Source organism: Scyliorhinus torazame, chromosome 24, assembly GCF_047496885.1.
Source record: "Scyliorhinus torazame isolate Kashiwa2021f chromosome 24, sScyTor2.1, whole genome shotgun sequence".
NCBI lineage: Eukaryota > Metazoa > Chordata > Chondrichthyes > Carcharhiniformes > Scyliorhinidae > Scyliorhinus > Scyliorhinus torazame.
The window spans coordinates 52,394,297-52,414,035 of NC_092730.1; the positions used below are offsets into that span (position 1 = coordinate 52,394,297).

Genomic DNA, 19,739 nt, shown 5'->3' on the forward strand with positions numbered 1-19,739 from the left:
TGTCAGCATCAACGGGGCCGAGGTGGAGATGGTTAGCAGTTTCAAATTCCTAGGGGTGCACATCTGCAGAAATCTGTCCTGGTCCACCCACGTCGACACTACCACCAAGAAAGCACAACAGCCCCTATACTTCCTCAGGAAACTAAGGAAATTCGGCATGTCCACATTGACTCTTACCAACTTTTACAGATGCACCATAGAAAGCATCCTATCAGGCTGCATCACAGCCTGGTATGGCAACTGCTCGGCCCAGGACCGCAAGAAACTTCAGAGAGTCGTGAACACCGCCCAGTCCATCACATGAACCTGCCTCCCATCCATTGACTCCATCTAAACCTCCCGCTGCCTGGGGAAAGCGGGCAGTATAATCAAAGATCCCTCCCACCCGGCTTACTCATTCTTCCAACTTCTTCCATCGGGCAGGAGATACAGAAGTCTGAGAACACGCACAAACAGACTCAAAAACAGCTTCTTCCCCACTGTCACCAGACTCCTAAATGATCCTCTTATGGACTGACCTCATTAACACTACACCCTGTATGCTTCATAAGATGCCAGTGCTTATGTAGTTACATTGTATATGTTGTGTTGCCCAATTATGTATTTTCTTTTATTCCCTTTTCTTCTCATGTACTTAATGATCTGTTGAGCTGCTCGCAGAAAAATACTTTTCACTGTACCTCGGTACACGTGACAATAAACAAATCCAATCGAATCCAAGAGAGATGGGATGGACAAAGGAGGCAGAAGCCAAGTGGATGCACGCAGAGGAGACCCCCTCAAGGGGACCTCCCCCCGGGCCCTCACCAAGGCGGCTCTCCCAAGAAACACTCCAGCAGCCCAGTGGTGATAGCCACCTCCAGACGTGGAACCAACTACGGCAGCAATTCGGACTGACCAAAATATCCGACAAAGCCCCCATCTGCAATAACCACAGGTACACACCAGCACTCACCGACGCCACCTTCAAAAGGTGGAGACAGGATGTGGGGGACATTGACAGTCAGGGACCTATACACTGACGGTAGGGTCACAACACTGGAAGAACTGACGCAGCGATTCCAACCAGCTAAAGGCAACAAACTCAGATACCTGCAGCGACAAAACTTCCTCAAGGAAGGAGACAAGGACATAACCACGACCACCATGACAGACACTATTGGAAGAGCTACTGGGCGCAGACATCCTAGGCAGAGGGAACTGTAGTGACATGTACGAACAACTGCTAGAGAGGACCGACACCGAACTGGACACGACAAGGAGGAAATGGGAGGGAGACTTGGGGTTCGAAATAGGGTGGGGATTCTGGAGCGACGCACTGCACAGGGTCAACTCTCCCTCCGAGGCTCACCCTAACACAGCTAAAAGTGGTACACAGAGCCCACTTGACCAGAACCCGAATGATCAGGTTCTTCCCAGAGGTGGAGGATAGATGTGAAACCTGCCAAGGAGGCCTGGCCAACCACGCCCACATGTTCTGGTCTTGCCCAGACTTGGTGGGTACTGGACAGCCTTCTTCGAGGCAATGGCCAAAGTGTTAGGGATGAGAGTGAAGACATGCCCGAAAGTGGCAGTCTCTGGGGTATCAGACCAGCCAGATCTCTTCATGGAGAGGAGGGCGGATGCCTTTACCTCCCTGATCGGCCGCCGTAGAATTTTGCTCGGCTGGCGATCAGCAGCACCACCTAAAACTGCCGACTGGCTTCCCGGCCGATCGGAATTTCTCCAAATGGAGAATATCAAATTCACCATCCTTGGTCGGAAGAGCGCTTCCACAAAACATGGGAGCCATTCACCCGACTGCTCCGAGACCGGTTTGTAGCCAACACATGAATAAATAGCGAGTAGCCCGGGAGAAATAGCCAGGACGAGACAGAAAGAGGAAACCGAGGGAGGACCGGGGGGGGGGGGAAGGTGATGTAACAAAAGCCAGCCAGCAAGAAAGAATGGGGGCAGCAGTGAAGGGGGGAAAAGGGACAAAAAGGGGTAGCCAGAAGGGGGAAGAGAAGGAAACTAAAACGGGCGAGGGGGGGTGTGCAGAGCACAGGGGAAGACGACAGTAGGAGCAACCACAGCACGGTGAGAGAACGCAAAGAAAACTGGGAAGGGGAAACGAACAATTGCCCAGTTAGATGATTAGTGAAAAGGAAAGAAGAGAGGGGAGGAAAGACCCCTCCTGTCTGGGTATATTTCCTGGAGCCTGTGTTTTGTTTTGTCAGGTATATACCTGTATCCACAACCTGGACAAAACTGTATTTTAAATCAATTATTTTTAAAAAGGAGACCATCGGGGCGGGGTGTCAGGGAGAGGGGAGCTGGGGGGGGGCGGGGGGGAGAGGGGAGCTGGGCGGGGTGTCAGGGAGAGGGGAGCTGGGCGGGGGGGTCAGGGAGAGGGGAGCTGGGCGGGGGGGTCAGGGAGAGGGGAGCTGGGGGGGGGGGGAGAGGGGAGCTGGGCGGGGTGTCAGGGAGAGGGGAGCTGGGCGGGGGGGTCAGGGAGAGGGGAGCTGGGCGGGGGGGGGGGAGGGGAGAGGGGAGCTGGGCAGGGGGGTCAGGGAGAGGGGAGCTGGGCGGGGGGGAGAGGGGAGCTGGGCGGGGGGAGAGGGGAGCTGGGCTGGGGGTGTCAGGGAGAGGGGAGCTGGGTGGGGGGGGTCAGGGAGAGGGGAGATGGGCGGGGGGGGTGTCAGGGAGAGGGGAGCTGGGTGGGGGGGGTCAGGGAGAGGGGAGCTGGGTGGGGGTGTCAGGGAGAGGGGAGCTGGGCGGGGGGGTCAGGGAGAGGGGAGCTGGGCGGGGGGGGGGTCAGGGAGAGGGGAGCTGGGCGGGGGGGGGGGGTAGCCTGGGGGGGGAGCGGGGTCAGGGAGAGGGGAGCTTGGCGGGGGGAGGGGAGCTGGGCCGGGGGGGGGCGTTAGGGAGAGGGGAGCTGGACGGAGGGGGGGGGGTCAGGGAGAGGTGAGCTGGACGGGGGGGGTCGGGAGAGGGGAGCTGGATGGGGGGGGGGGTGGGGGGGGTCAGGGGGAGGGGAGCTGTGGGGGGGGAGCTGGGCGGGGGGGTCAGGGAAAGGGGAGCAGGGTGGGGGGGGGATCAGGGAGAGGGTAGCTGGGCGGGGGGTCAGGGAGAGGGGAGCTGGGTGGGGGGGGGAGGGTCAGAGAGAGGGGAGCTGGGCGGGGGGGGTCAGGGAGAGGGGAGCTGGGCGGGGGGGGGGTCAGGGAGAGGGGAGCTGGGCGGGGGGGGATCAGGGAGAGGGGTGCTGGGTGGGGGGGGTCAGGGAAAGGGGAGCTGGGCCGGGGGGGGGGCGGGTGGGGTCAGGGAGAGGGGTGCTGGGTGGGGGGGGTCAGGGAGAGGGGAGCTGGGCGGGGGGTCAGGGGGAGGCGAGCTGGGTGGGGGGGTCAGTGCGTAAAGCCGGGGAGTGCGTAAAGCCGGGGAGTGCGTAATGCCGGGGAGTGCGTAAAGCAGGGGAGTGCGTAATGCCGGGGAGTGCGTAAAGCAGGGGAGTGCGTAAAGCAGGGGAGTGCGTAAAGCAGGGGAGTGCGTAAAGCAGGGGAGTGCGTAAAGCAGGGGAGTGCGTAAAACAGGGGAGTGTGTAAAACAGGGGAGTGTATAAAGCAGGGGAGTGCATAGAGCAGGGGCATGTATAGAGCAGGGGGATATACCAAGCCGGGGGGGGGGTGTGGAGGGGGTGGGTTGTGGAGGGTGGGGGGAAGGGGGGGGGGGGGAGTGTGGGAGGTGCTGTGGGGGAGGGGGGTGTGGAGGGTGTGTGTGTGGAGGGGGGGTGTGGAGGGGGGGGTGTGGAGGGGGTGTGGGGGGGTTTGAGGGGGGGGTGTGTGGAGGGGGGATGTGTGTGGAGGGGGGAGTATTGAGGGGGGTGGAGAGGGTGTGGGGGGGTGGAGAGGGTGTGGGGGGGTTTGAGGGGGGGGGTGTGTGGAGGGGGGATGTGTGTGGAGGGGGGAGTATTGAGGGGGGGTGGAGGGGGTGTGGGGGTGTGTGGTTGGGGGGGTTGTGGGTGTGTGGGGGGTGGGGTGTGTGTGGAGGGGGGCGTGTAAAGCAAGGGTGTGTATGAGGCAGGGGGTGTATAAAGCAGGGGGGGTGTATAAAGCAGGGGGGGGTGTATAAAGCAGGGGGGTGTATAAAGCAGGGGGGTGTATAAAGCAGGGGGGTGGACAAAGCAGGCGGATGTATAAAGCAGGGGGGTGTATAAAGCAGGGGGGTGGACAAAGCAGGCGGATGTATAAAGCAGGGGGGTGTATAAAGCAGGGGGGTGTATAAAGCAGGGGGATGAAAGGAGGGGGGTGCATAAAGCAGGGGAGTGTATAAAGCAGGGGGGTGTATCAAGCAGGGGGATGTATCAAGCAGGCGAGTGTGTCAAGCAGGGGGATGTATCAAGCAGGCGAGTGTGTCAAGCTGGGCGAGTGCGTCAAGCAGGGGGATGTATCAAGCAGGGGGATTTATAAAGCAGGGGTGTGTGTGAAGCAGGAGAGTGTATAAAGCAGGGGGGGGTGTAAAGCACAGGGGTGTATGAAGCCGGGGAGTGGAAAAGCAGGGGGATGTCTAAAGCAGGGTGGTGTATAAAGCAGGGGGTGTATATAGCAGGGGAGTGTATAAAGCAGGGGGGTGTATCAAGCAGGGGGTGTATATAGCAGGGTGGTGTATAAAGCAGGGGGGTGTTTAAAGCAGGGGGGTGTATAAAGCAGGGGAGTGTATAAAGCAGGGGGGTGTATCAAGCAGGGGGTTGTATCAAGCAGGGGGTTGTATCAAGCAGGGGGTTGTATCAAGCAGGGGGGTGTATAAAGCAAGGGAGTGTATAAAGCAAGGGAGTGTATAAAGCAGGGGGTGTACAAAGCAGGGGAGTGTATAAAGCAGGGGAGTGTATAAAGCAGGGGAGTGTATAAAGCAGGGGAGTGTATAAAGCAGGGGAGTGTATAAAGCAGGGGAGTGTATAAAGCAGGGGGGTGTATGAAGCAGGGGAGTGTATAAAGCCGGGGAGTGTATAAAGCAGGGGGATGTAAACCAGGGGATTGTGTAAATCAGGGGATTGCTTCACAGTGCCAGGTTCCAAGGTTTGATTCCCGCTTGGGTCGCTGCCTGTGCAGAGTCCGCACGTTTTCCCTGTGTCTGTGTGGGCTTAGTCCGGATGCTCCGGGTTCCTCCCACAAGTCCCGAAAGACATGCTTGTTATGTGAATTGGACATTCCCCCAATATCTTGTTTTCTGACTTGTCTCAGTAGAAACTTACGAATAATTCTGTATTTTTAAATCAGCTGTACTATCTGACTTTTTACTTGCACCAAAGGTTCACAACTTGTGAGGTTAAAGTGCTTCTGATACATTTTAATCCAACAAAGTTACAAAAAAGTGCAAATGGATACTTACACATTGCTGAATCTGTACCTAATTAATTCTAGACTGATTACTTTCCGAAAAGCTATTATCACAACAAGTTGATCCAACGTTCCATGATATGGAGGGAGGACGAATTGTGGAAAATTATCCCACCTGCCCTCTCGTGTATCACTGTTGGATTGGACATGTTTATCTGGGACTTGAGGTCAATGTGAGTGTGACTGCTTCTGTTCTCTGTGACGGTGGAGTTGATGTTGTGTCTGTGTCTCTGCAATGTTGGATTAATATTGTACTTACTGTCAGTTAGAAGGAGACGGCGACACATACATTTTGCTGAGGAATCATCATCTTGTTCTTGGAACTCATTTCTTCATCTGTTGAACTAGGGGGAAGAAAGCATATCTCTTGTAAATCAGGGTCAGATGAGGCCAATGATAGATCAGTCTATTCTTTCAACTGATAATCACAGAATTTATAGTGCAAAAGGAGGCCATTCGGTCCATCGAGCCCATCTTTGTAAAGAGCGTTCCACGCCTCCACCCTTACCCAGTAACCCCACCTAACCATGTGAAATGAAATGAAAATCGCTTCTTGTCACAAGTCGGCTTCAAATGAAGTTACTGTGAAAAGCCCCAAGTCGCCACATTCACGTTGCTGAGGAATCATCATCTTGGAACTCATCTCTTCATCTGTTGGACTGGGCGGAAGATAACATATCTCTTGTAAATCAGGGTCAGATGGGGCCAATGATAGATCAACCTATTCTTTCAATTGATAATCAGTAAAGTAAAGAAAATACTCTCCAAATCCTAACCCAGAATCAGACAATAAGCCAGGCCCAGAAAGAGCTCTCCCTCCCCCCCGCTCACTCCAAGTCCCGGAACAAGATCGTGCTCCGCTGCGCCTCTTGCAAACAGCCCCCGATTCTCCCTGAACTCCCCCCGAGTCAGTAATGATCTCTGAGCCTCTTTGCTCACACTCCCAGATGGATGTGCTGCTGCAATGAGAACGCTGTTCCTGGGCTGGAGGGGCTGCACATGCGCTCTCACCCTCAGTGACGACAGGCAGGGGGCGGGGTTACGCCGGGCATGCGCAGATCCCCGCAGCAATTCCGCATTGAGAATCAAGGGGAATATTCCCCATTTCACTGTCATCACATATAGAGCAAAACCTCCTATAGAGCCCGTGTTGGGGGCAGTGTGTGTGGGGGGTTTTATCGGGTTTAACAACTGTCATAATATTTTTGTGTTGTTTTTTTTTCTTGTGTTTTTTTCCCTTGTGAGTGATGACCTGCTGCATTTATCTCCACGCAGCAGGATTAAAACCCTGCATCCACCGACTATTCTGGAGTGATGCACGGCGTGACAACGAAAGTAAAAATACAAAAATTAACTGAGGGACAAAAGCAAACCGGGGGGTGCTCCAAAAAGAAAGCAACTGGAGCAGAGCCCAAAAAGGAATCAGAAAGGAAACGGAAACGGAACAAAACACGTTAAATTAAAGTGTGAAAATCAGGGTTGATGAGGCAGTCCAACCCCTACGGCGGCCACCGAGCACGGAAGGCCTCAAGTGTGCTCATGGTCACCGCAAGCTCCCACTCCAGGGACACCCGGCCGCGAACGAGGCTGCGGAGGAGGGGCAGACAGTCAGGCCGGACGACCCCCTCGGTCGCCCGCTGCCTGGACCTATTAATGGCAAGTGTGGCCAGGAACAGGAGCAGGTTCACAAGGAGGTCCTCCGCCTTCCCCGCTTCCCACACCAGATGTCCATAGATCAGGAGCGTGGGGCTTAAGTGCAAAGAAAACCTCAACAAGAATATCGTCAAAAAACTAAAAAAGGAGTGCAGCCAAAGAGAGACAACAAACACATGCTCCACAGACTCCACCAGGCCGCAAAAGTGGCAGGTCTCTGGGGAGGCCGTGTGGTGATTTAAGCGATGGTTGCACGACACTGCCTTGTGCAGCACCCTCCATCCCAGGTCCCCAAGTCTTATAGGGAAGACGCCTCCGTAGAGGGAACTCCAGTTGGGACCTCCGCTGCCGGACTGCAGCAAGGCACGCCAAGCCATGTCCGGATGGCGGGCGAGGGCAAGGAGGTGGAAGGTGTGCAGCAGCAGGCCGTACAGGAAACACATCTGCGCGGTACGAAAAGGCACGGGGGGTGTCTACATGAAGCGACTGGGGTTGTGGGGTACCGGCGCCCGGAAGGGGTTCCGGGTCCTGGGACCAACGTGGCATTCCATCCGAGCAGGGGTCCGCTCAGACGGGATGCCACCGCACAACTGCGCCTTCTCGAGTCCTCGGGGCCGAGCACGACCGTTTTGAGGCCTCGGATGGCTTTGGCCGCGTGCTGGATGGATACAGCACCGCGCGCGGTGAGCTCGTAGGGCGTCATCCAGTCCACTCCTCTGCCACCCTGCATGTCCCCGATCCTGGTCACCCCGACATCCACAGCCCTCCGCTCCGCCAGCCACCGGAATGGATATTGGCTGAGGTGCGGATTCCTGAGCAGCAGCTCCCTTACGAGAGCCACTACTCCTGACAGCGGAGAGCTGTGGCACGTGGGGACCCTGTTCCAGACTTTGAGATGGTCCTGGTACAAGACGGGCAGCGCCAACAAAGAATTCTGAAGACCATGCTGGTCAACGTCGTAGTTCAGGCCGTGCACCTGGCAGAAGAAATATGTCGACTGTTCCTGACTTTGAGAAGATCCTGGTACAAGACAGGCAGCATCAACAAAGAATTCTGAAGACCTTGCTGGTCAACGAACAGGAGCTGCACATCGTAGTTCAGGCCGTGCACCTGGGGGAAGAAATACTTCGCCCGGGCACACCATCGTGGAGGATGCTCAACGTCCAGGTATCGCTGCAGAGTCTGAAGGCGTAAAGTCGTGATCTGGATGCGAAGGCACACCAGCGCCTGACCGCCCTCCGCAAGCGGGAGACTGCAGACCTCCGCAGCGACCCAGTGCAATCCATTGTCCCAGAAGAACCGAATCAGAGTTCTCTGGATGCCTGTGACAAAGTCAGGGGGAGGGGTCAAAGTGACCAGCCGGTACCACAACATGGAGGCTATCAGCTGGTTTATGATGAGAACTCGACCCCTGTAGGACAGCACTCGGAGCAGTCCTGTCCAGCGTCCCAGGCGAGCGGTGATCTTGGTCTCCAACTCCTGCCAGTTCGCTGGCCAGGCTTCCTCTGCCGGGCAAAGATAGACTCCCAAGTCGAGGATGTTGGTCCAAGTAGATGTTGGACCGGCGCCAGCTGAAGGCCTGAGCTCCTCTGGGAGGGGGTCCATCTGCCACGGACCGACCAGGAGTCCGGAACATTTTAGCCCGGTTGGTCCCAGCAGAAGATGCGGCGGAGTACACAGCCTGGCACTCTCGCATCCTCAGCAGGTCACCGGGGTAAATGAACATGAGCAGCACATCATCAGCGTAAGCCAAAACGACCACCGTCATGCCCAGCTCACGCAAAACCAGTTCCGACAACCTCCTCTGCAGGAGGCACAGGAAAGGCTCCACGCAGAGAGAATAAAGTTGAACGGGCAAGGGGCAGCCCTGACGCACACCTCTCCCAAAGCGAAGGGGCGCCATCAGGGACAGGTTAACCTTAATCAGACACTCCGAGGCAGCGTACAGTAATCGGATCCGGGCGACAAAGTGCGTCCTGAACCAGAAGGTTCGCAGAGTCCCGAGCAAATACTCGTGCCCCACCCTGTCGAACGCCCTCTCCTGGTCAAGAGACAGGAAGGCGCTCAACATCCCAGTCGTCTGAGAATGATGGATGTCCCGGACCAGATGGATATTATGGTAAATGGTGCGGTCCAGGACGGTGTGGGACTGTCAGGGTGAATCATGATAAATGGTGCGGTCCGGGACGGTGTGGGACTGTCAGGGTGGATCATGGTAAATGGTGCGGTCCGGGACGGTGTGGGACTGTCAGGGTGGATCATGGTAAATGGTGCGGTCCGGGACGGTGTGGGAGTCAGGGTGGATCATGGTAAATGGTGCGGTCAGGGACGGTGTGGGACTATCAGGGCGGATCATGGTAAATGTTGCGCTCCGGGACGGTGTAGGACTGTCGGGGTGGATCATGTGGTCCAGCACAGGGCCAAGGTGCAAAGACATGACCGTGGCAATTATTTTGTAGTCCGTGCTGAGGAGGGAGACCGCTCGCCTGTTTTGAGTCGGCGGAAATCCCCTTTCTTGGGCAGCAGGGCAATAACGGCCCTGCGCCACGAAAGGGGCATATCCCCAGTCACGATACATTCCCCAGGACCCCCGCGTAGTCGCTCCCCAGGACGTCCCAGCATGCACTGAAGAACTCCATGGTCAGCCCGTCCAGCCCTGGGGTCTTGCCCCTTGACAAGCTGTCGAGGGCGCCGGTCTTGATGATTGACGGTTTGGTCGAGCCTCCTGACTCGCTCCGGGCCGACCTGCAGCAGGTCCTCCCACAGAACTCTGCAAGCGTCCTCGCTGCACGGATCCGGAGTATAGAGGTCAGAATAAAAGTCCCTGATTAGGGTCCTGACCCCCTCCGGATCCGAGACGAGGGACCGTCGTCGGCCGACTGGCCGTGCATCCTCTTTCCAGCGAGTAGAAGGGGGAGCCACGGTCCATGTCTGTCAGGAAACGGATCCGTGACCTCACATACGTGCCGTGGGACCTGACAAGTTGCAGGTCCCGCAGCACGCCCGTCTTCTCCCTGTACAGCAGCCCCAGGGCGGGGTCCCCATCCGACTGAGCGAGACGTGACTCCAGATGGAAGACTTCTTCAGCCAATTTGGCGATCGTGGATTTCCGCCCTGGCATCGACCGCTTAGTGTACCCCTGACAGAAGGCGCGGATATGAGTCTTGCCCACGTCCCACCATAGCCTCAAGGAGGGGAAGCCACCCTGCTTCTTTCTCCAGCCGGCCCAGAAATGGCGAAGCGATTCCAGGAACCTCTTGTCCTCCAGCAGCAGGTTGTTAAAGTGCCAGTACGGGGACCGTGCCTGAGCGCGGAGCTGGCTGAGCCCCGCCCACACCAGGTGGTCATCCGAGCACAGCACCTGCTCCACAGGCCGTCTGAACGCTGGGCAAGTACGTCCTAGAAATGTAAAGACGGTCGATTCTGGACGCTCCCAATTGAGGGCCCACAAATGTGTCCACCTGCGATTCAGGATGGAGAGTTCTCCAGGCGCCCACCAAGTCGAAGGACCTGACCAGGTCCCTTAACTTCATCACCGCCTGCGTGCTGCACTGGACGCTACCACGGTCCTTGTCCTGGAGGGTGCAATTGAAATCCCCTCCAAGGATGATGCACTCGCCCACAGGAATGGTGCCAAGAAGAGTGGACACTTTGTCAAAGAAAGTTGTTTGCTGCGGCCCGGCCAGGGAGCGTATACATTCACAAAGTGACGCACCACGTCCCCGTCGAGGACCGTTAAATGCAACAGACGGCCTGGCACTGGCTCCTTGACCCTCAAGATCTCCGGCTGAAAATGAGAAATCATCAAGATAGCCACCCTGCCCGAACGTGGGCCCAAGTGACTCATGAAGACTCCCCCTTGCCACTCCAGGGTCCACTTAGCTTTGTCCCCCGGAATGGCGTGGGTTTCTTGCAGGAAGCACACCCCATACTATGCGTCCCGGAGGACAGAGAAGCACTGGAAACGGTGATGCGCGTCCCTGCTGCCGTGGATGTTGAGTCTGGCTATGGTTACCTCCAAGTCAGTTGTAGCGTGTGTCCTTCACCAATCACCCATAACTCTGCTCAGAGGGAGTAGAGGGTTGTTGCCCCCTTCACTCCCTCAGGAGGCCCGCGAGGAACAGAACAGCCTGTCGCTGCTCCCCCTGGTCCGAGTCGATCCCACCTCCAGGATCACCCTCAGGCGGGTTCCTCGCAGGCTCCCCACCCTCGATTCAGAGTCCGTGGCGACACCGACCCCGCCGCCGATGCCGGGCCCTCGGAGAGACCCGGAAAGACCCCGGGAACAGCTCCGGGATGGATTCTGGGCTCCTTCGCATCGTCTGCTTGGGCCTTGTGAGCGGGGAGCCTTCCTCCCTGTCGCCCGCCCACGACCCGAAGATATAGGGGCTCTGATGGCTGCCGCCGGCCCCCAGCGATGAACAAAAGGTAATTGGGGAGTAATGCAAGCATTGGGGGTGGGGGGTCTCGTCTCCGCCCGCCCCCAGGCCTCCCTGCTCGGGGGACGATGGCAGCTCGGTCGCCTCGGCGGCACTGGAGGCTGCTTTGGCCTTTTTAACGGGGCTGGGCATCAGGGTGATGGAAATAAACACAGGAGATACTCAACCCCGCTCGCCTGGGGAGGGGGGAGCGAGATCCACCACAACCTGCAACCCAGGCCGCTGACGCTTGCGGGGGGCAAGCTGATCTTGCTGCGGGGCCACCACTGCTGGAGGGCCCTCGGCAGCATCCCCCCCCCACCCTCTGCAATGCCCCCCCCCTCCGCATCGCCGAGCCCCTGGTACTGTGGTGGGGCCGGAACAGCATCCAGCTCGGGACTGTACACAGGGTCCCCACCGCCCTCCGGAGCCCGGTGTTGGTCTCTCCAGGCCCCTCATGTTGTTGTGAGGTGGCGGCGGCATCGCGAGGTGAGGCTGCAGCCTCTGTGTTGGTTGGGACGGGCACGGGGTCAGTACTCGTGATGGGGCCAAGGTGTGGGTGGGCCCGGTCCGACCATCGCGCCGTCTTCCGTTTGGCCTTTTTAGGCCGCCAACAGCCGAGGTGTTGTCAGGGGCCGGCTGCTGGGCAGACAGGTGGTAGAGGAGAGGGGGGCAGTGCCAGCCATGGCCGGCCTGGAGATGGTGTTGGCAGTGGCCGTTAGGGTGGGGCAGTTCCGGCGAATATGCCCCAGCCCACTTCAGGCATGGCACCGCATGCCATCCGCAGACCAGATCACTTTGTGATCCTTCCCTTGGTGGGGAGCCACAAATCCTCCCTCCATGACCTCCTCCCGGGTCAGGCAGACAAAACCCTGACGCCGGAAGGAGTATTCATGACAGAGGGAAGTGTCCCGCAGGCCGAGTGTCAGCGGCGCCACCCCGGACCAGACCTCCCCCAGGAAGTTGAGATGGGGGAGGAGGAGCTCGGTGGGGAGGTAGAGCGGGACGTTTGAAGGAACGACACATTCGGCAGTGGCCTCCAGTGGGTCCAGCGCCACGTGTCCCACACCCACTGTGAGCCCCCTTTCCAGGACACGGTAGACCGCCTGCTCGGCCCGCAGGAAAAACACGGCCTTACCGTACATCCTAGAGGCGGCTACGATGGCCAAAGGGCTGATGACCCCGGCCATCGCACGAGTGCACGCCTTGATGGCCATGGTTGGGTGGGCATAACATTTGACCCCAAGTTGCTGCGTTAGGAGGCGGAAGGGCGAGGAGGCTGTCTTCCCCGCAGAGTGACTTGTCCGCCCTGCCCCCAGCAGAGTGGAGGATGCCCCTGGGTTACTGGCCCTGGTACGGCATGGCCTTGTAACTGAGATCAGGGTACATGGGGAACGACGTGGCCCCACAACAGCAGGTGCCACAAGGGAAGGAGCTGCAGGGCAACAGCAGATAGTCACTGTAAGCGGGGCAGCGTTCTTCAGCCCTGGAGGGGCCGAAATCAATGTCCCAAGTTGCCCCACACCCGCCACAGGGGGTGGGAATGGTGGGCAGACGGCGCTCTTCAGCCCTGTGGGGGCCCGAAACAAAGTCCTTTTCTTAACAGCAGCCGCAAGCGGTCCCACTCCCACCTCAGGCAGAGGGGCGGGAGGACCAAAGGCAGGGTCTTCACCCCGGGAGGGGAAACAGCACCAGGCCCCATGGGGTCCCACCTCAGGGAGAAGGGTGGGAGGACAGAGGTCAGGGCCTTCACCCCGGGAGGGAGCAGCAACAGGCCCCAGGTAGTCTCACTCCCACCTCCAGCAGCAAAGCAGCTGCTCCACTCCCGCAAGTCTGAGACCCTGTGTGTGTGTGTGTGTGTGTGTGGCTGCAAGTGGCCCTGCGCCCTCGGGCTCAATCAATCACCTTTGTAGCTGTGTGTTTGTCCCAACGAGATATTCAATTTGCAGTCATTGCCTGCAGCTTGTTTGTTATTACACTGTCACTCAGCCCCTGAAACTCTCACTTTCTGCAAACTAACATTTCACTGACTGGCTTCATTTTCACCCCTTTCCAATTTGAAATTGAATTTGATTTGAACACTCCCCTGGTTTACACAGTCAACTGAGTCACACGTTCTCCCCATGTTTCCTCTGGGTGCTCCGGTTTCCTCCCAGTCCAAAGATGTGCAGGTTATGTGGATTGGCTGTGCTAAATTGTCTTTAGTGCCCAAAAAAGGTGAGGGAAGGTTTCCGGGGAGGGTGGAGGTGTGGGGATAGGGTTCAGGTGTGAGCTTAGGTAGTTGGGGAGGGCTGGTTTAGCACAGTGGGCTAAGCAGCTGGCTTGTAATGCAGAACACGGCCAGCAGCGTGGGTTCAATTCCCGTGCCGGCCTCCCCGAACAGGCGCCAGAATGTGGCGACTGTGGCTTTTCACAGTAACTTCATTGAAGCCTACTTGTGACAATCTATTATTATTAATATGCTCTTTCCAAGGGCCGTTGGAGACTTGATGGGCCGAATGGCCACTGTAGGCTCGATGAAATCTATGAACTCAGCTCCAGCTCCAGTTGAAAGCTTCTCCAGTCTCCACTTGAATTGTTGACAAACAGTTCGGAGCAGTTTGCAGCACTTTCTCTGTAATGAGCACCATGACATACTGCCAAACCTGGATTTTAAAATTCTTCTTCAGTAACTGCATGTTTACCAATAATAATTCGAACAATGTATCAGTGCGCAGGTCTCTTCTTGTAGCATGAGACCTGGTCTTGTCCTGATGTCTGAAACTGCCTTTTCCATTCTGCTTCAGTTATAAATATTCTTATCTGTAACATATGTACTACATCAATGACATTAGATCAGTTAGTCCTGGTAAATGAAGGAAAAGTGGATGAACTGAATCAGCAGAATTTTACAGAGCAGTACTTTTAAACTGTTTTAACCTGCGACCCATTTTAACCAACCGGCCATCCTTTGGGACCCATGCTGGCCAGCCTTTGGGACCCACACCAGCTGACCTCCGTGACCCACTATGTTCTCTTACCTTTAATCCAGTAGGTGAACTTGCTTGGTCCTTATGATCTCACTCCAATCAGGTTCAGAGGAGAGGGCAGTGCGTGTATCAGGTGCAGAGTTCAGCTGGTTCCTGTGTGCTGTCTTCATCCTTTTGAGGACGAAAAATCCAACCTTGAACATGTAGATCCTTGTGATGTGTAATAGCAAAAGAATGCTTGTTTTACTCCGTACTGGATACTCCTCGGAGACGCTATGCCAGAACTCTGAAAACCTCATGGAGTTGTGCCGTATTTTTAATGTGCTGTCACAGGTAAGGTGCAGAAGCTCAGTTTATACATTTGGAGTCAGCTATAAATCAGTAAATTGAGTCTGGGGTCTCGAACTCAAAGGGAGTTTTCACCAACTAATTCTCTCTCAAAATCTGAAACTTCTCCTCTGGAAAATAGCGATATAAACTGTTGTTCAGTGCAGCCAGTCTATCGACAGTTCCCATCCTAACCGTTTTCTTCGAGATGTCATTGCAGTGTGGGGAACATGTAGTAGGTTTGGCTTTCTACGCGCAGTTGCCTAACGTTCAATGACTTTTGGAAAGCATCAAATTCTTCACAGCGCCAAAAGCAATCATCCTCCTTCCCTGACAATTTGCGGTTCAGTGTGTTTAGAATTGAAAAGATGTCTGCAAGGTAAGACATAGAGAGCTTCCACGTTTCATCAGCAAACAAATCAGCCAGAGGAGATCCTGATTTGCATTGGCACAATTTATAAAGACATACCTTCAAATATCACCTTTATTCTGCTGTGTTCCTGTTTCCAGCTTCTTAATGGGTTGTTGAGCAGAGGCCGTGGAGCTCACCCCAGCTCTGCTTTGTGTTGCTGTGGACTCTCCTCAGCGACTCTCTCCCACAGATTTAGATGTGTGATCCGGGCCTGTTTGTGTCTCTGACCCTCTCTTCCTTATTACAAAACCGTCCATTTTCAATTCTTCACAGCTGCCAGCTACAAAATGGAGGATCTGCTCTCTGGCGCCGCTTCAACCGGCTGTTGCTTCAAAGAAGCTGCCCTTCGACAGCCCGGTGACGTCAGGAGGAGACGGTCCGGCCCGCTGTGTACCGCGCCTGCGCACTGCCTGATCGGGCTGAGTGGGCACGCATGCGCGGGATAGCCGGCACCCGGGACAGTCCCTGAAGAGTGACGTGTTATTACCAGCAGAGAGAATGTGCTGCTGCCGGCAGAGGGAGGCCCAGAGTCAGAGCAATGTGTCAATTAGGGGAATCTGACTGGCCACAGAAGTTTGTGGATGGGCGGGGCAGTTGCTCTAATTGGGTACCTGAAACAACCAATCAGATGCTCGTAGATGTCTGAGCATTCTAAATTCACCAATGGTGACTTGGTCTCTCACCCATCCTTCATTAACATAGTTCACTGAGTTAGTCGAGAAAAGAACAGTTGTGTGGCAATTCTCAGTTATTGTGTGTCTGCAGTTTGCTCCGACCATGGCTGAGGACAAGAAAGCTCCAGCTCCCAAGAAGGGCGCTAAGAAAACCCAGAAGAAGGTACCAGTGAAGGGCAACAAGAAGAGGAGACGAGCCAGGAAGGAGAGTTACTCCATCTATATCTACAAAGTGATGAAGCAGGTTCACCCCGACACCGGCATCTCCTCCAAGGCCATGAGCATCATGAACTCCTTCGTCAACGATATTTTCGAGCGCATCGCGGGTGAGGCTTCCCGCCTGGCCCATTACAACAAGCGCCACACCATCAGCTCCCGGGAGATCCAGACCGCCGTGCGCCTGCTGCTGCCCGGGGAACTGGCCAAGCACGCCGTGTCGGAAGGGACAAAGGCGGTGACACCAGCTCCAAGTAAAACTGTTCTCAAACTCATCAAAACCCAACGGCTCTTTTAAGAGCCACCCACAATTTCTGCAAAGCAGCCAAACCATCATATTTTCAATTATCAGTTTAAGAATAGCCAAATCCGTTCAAATACCGTTTCACTGGAACATAACATCCTTCGTGCCTTGATAATAAAGTCCCATCATTTCGTGACTGCTCGGTGACGCTGTGTGTCTTTGGTTTCTGACTTGGTCATATTCAGTCCCTGTCGCTAGATTTGGAGAGACAATAGAACTCCAAAACCTCCCTTTCAATTTGTGTTCAGGGTCCGAAAAACCTCCCTTTCCATTTATGTTCAGGTTTACTCAATAATCGATCAGTTTATTGAGAGCACACCAGTGGTGTGGGAAAACTCCATTTCAATACTGACACGAGCTCCAAATTGCTCACTCCACTTTTAACACTGAGGAAGCAGTATACAATATGGAAACAAATTATAAAATTTTCACTTGGCCGTATATTTGAAATTCTGTCGGCGACTGAGAGCGTTTTAAACAGCAGCCAGATTAAACCCGACTGGACTCCAAACTGTAAACATTTTTGTAGACAGTTTCGTATCTAAATCCACGTTCTGCAGATTCAAAACGTTTACAAAGATGCCCCCGGACATGCTGAGTTTATCCAGCACGTTCTCCTTAATTCACATTTGCAGCAACGCATTATTTTGCTTTAATTAATTTTGGGTTTGTTGTCAGTTACAGAGAAAGCACGAAATCAGAAACTGACAGATGAAGAGAAACTGTGGTCTAGGGATAGAGAGAGAATCCAACATTCTTACACTCAAAATTCATCGATTTATTCACATTTTTTACGGTCCCTATTCAATTTTCTCTTTTTTAAATCTTTTCGCGCTCTTTTAAGCTTTGAAATCAATCTTCGGTTGGAATCTCAACATTTGGCGCCCAAACTTTCCGACCTCAGTACCCGGGATCCCCCTGATTGGTGCTTCAAACAGATATCTGATTGGTCACGTTGAAGCAGACTCCGCAATGTTGTTCAGATAACCAATCAGCAATGTGCACCGCCATTCCTCCTGAAGCTATAAGAGAAGTGAATGTGGGCGGGTTTCCTCATTCTGTGTGAAAGTGTTTGTGAGATTGGGACAATGTCTGGAAGAGGGAAGACCAGCGGCAAAGCTCGGGCCAAGGCCAAGTCTCGCTCCTCCCGGGCTGGACTGCAGTTCCCGGTGGGCCGTGTTCACAGGCACCTGAGAAAGGGCAACTATGCCCAGCGTGTGGGGGCCGGAGCCCCGGTCTATCTGGCTGCTGTGCTCGAGTATCTGACCGCTGAAATCCTCGAGCTGGCCGGCAACGCGGCCCGGGACAACAAGAAGACCCGCATCATCCCCAGGCACCTGCAGCTGGCCGTCCGCAACGACGAGGAGCTCAACAAGCTGCTGGGAGGGGTGACCATCGCTCAGGGCGGGGTGCTGCCTAATATCCAGGCCGTGCTGCTGCCCAAGAAAAGCAGCGCTGGCGCCGGCAAGAAGTGAAGCGACCATTCTTTAATCTAATAACACAAAGGCTCTTTTCAGAGCCACTCACTTGATCTGAAAAAGAGCGAATTATTTTTTGACACTCGAGATTCTGCTCTGCTACTTAATATGAAAATATTTCACGCTTTATGGTATCAATCCGTAGCGCGTTCCAATAATATTGCTCAAATAAGGACGCCTGCGATCTAATCTATCCTGTAGAGTTTCTGCTCTGCTATTTAATGTGTAGACGTTTCTGCAATGGCTATCTAAGTGGGTTACTATGTGACTCGTTTCTTACTCAGGACCGGGAAGAATCTAATCCGGGCTGGTTTAACACAGGGCTAAAGAGCTGGTTTTTAAAGCAGACGAGAGGCCAGCATGACGGTTCAATTCCCTACCAGCGTCCCCGACCAGGCGGCGGAATGTGGTCTTTTCACAGTAACTTTATTTGAAGCCTACTAGTGACAATAAGCGATATTAGTTTCATAAATTCATTCCATGCTATTAATTCTGGTATGTGATTTCAATAAAGCTTCCTAAAGCCGATGCTTATATTCGAAATCACGTCAAATGAGTATTGGGTGGTGAAGCTCCCTTCCTGACAAACTTGGTGGCTCTTAAAAGAGCCTTTGTTGCTGTTATTGGTGAAGCCGAGTTTTAGGCGCGTTCCCCGCGGATGCGGCGGGCCAGCTGGATGTCTTTGGGCATGATGGTGACTCGCTTGGCGTGGATGGCGCACAGGTTGGTGTCCTCAAAGAGCCCCACCAGGTAAGCCTCGCTGGCCTCCTGCAGGGCCATGACGGCGGAGCTCTGGAAGCGCAGGTCTGTCTTGAAGTCCTGAGCGATCTCTCGCACCAGGCGCTGGAAGGGCAGTTTGCGGATCAGCAGCTCGGTGGATTTCTGGTAGCGGCGGATCTCCCTCAGAGCCACAGTGCCGGGTCTGTAGCGATGGGGCTTCTTCACTCCGCCCGTGGCTGGAGCGCTCTTGCGGGCCGCTTTGGTAGCCAGCTGTTTGCGAGGAGCTTTGCCTCCGGTCGATTTGCGCGCTGTCTGCTTGGTCCTGGCCATGATGTGAAACTGGGTGAAACGCACACGCTGAGAATGCTGGCGCCGCTCTCTCGCTGCCTCTTTAAGACATTATAGTGACCGCCCACTTCTCCTCATTGGATGCAGCCCGATCCCGTGGACAAGTTTGAAAAGAGAGATGATTGGGAAGGATATCAGGGCCCTGATTGGTGGACCTGCAACTGACACCCCATCAATTTCAAAAAGCCCGCCAATTTCACAGGGAACAGGAACGGATATTTGAGAAAACTGAAAAAAATCAATCTCAAGTTGTAAATATCAAAAACTTCTCAATGATTCCTGGTCCCATTTTTGTCTCAGATTCGACCCACTGCCTGAGCACCCGGATTAAATTCAGATTCACTCCCTGATTGTTCTACAACAGACTGGGATAAAGCTCGTATTGAGGGGCGGAATTCTGTCTCATTTTTATCTGATCAGCGATATCGGTTCTTTCAATGCAAAGAGCGATAGGTATTAAAGGGAAAATTGGCTGATTCGTTCAGCGACTGTTCTGGGGGAGATGGATGGAGGAGGCGGTGTTTACAGATCTGTTATGTAAATAGTGTCTCTGATCAATGTCAGTGTTCATTGTGCGCGGTTACAGGTTTGACCTCGGAGAAAGGTTTTGTGTTTCAGACTGTACAACTATGTCGCCGAATTATAGAATTTATACTGTAGGAGACCATTCGGCCCATCGAATCTGCACCGGCTCTTCAAAAGAGTGAAAACAGAAATCAATGCTCGGAAAGGATTTCCTGCTCTAACGCCACCCGTTTTAACAGGAAATCGAGGTTTCCAAGTTATGAGTCGCTAAACCAGCTCGATGAGTTATGCTGCTGCTATTCTAAGGTCAATGGTCTCATTGT

The 19,739-nt window shown here is 54.7% G+C and overlaps 1 long non-coding RNA gene across 1 annotated transcript in view; it reads right to left on the bottom strand.

The window, feature by feature from the left end:
- Positions 1-15,462, bottom strand: part of LOC140400062 (uncharacterized) — a 47,814-nt gene extending 32,352 nt beyond the window's left edge. The window contains exons 1-2 of the long non-coding RNA XR_011938025.1: positions 14,464-15,462; positions 5,632-5,716 (exon numbers count right to left, since the gene is read on the bottom strand). This is a non-coding gene — a long non-coding RNA (uncharacterized lncRNA). The remainder of the gene's footprint in view (positions 1-5,631; positions 5,717-14,463) is intronic.
- Between the last annotated feature and the right edge of the window lie 4,277 nt (positions 15,463-19,739).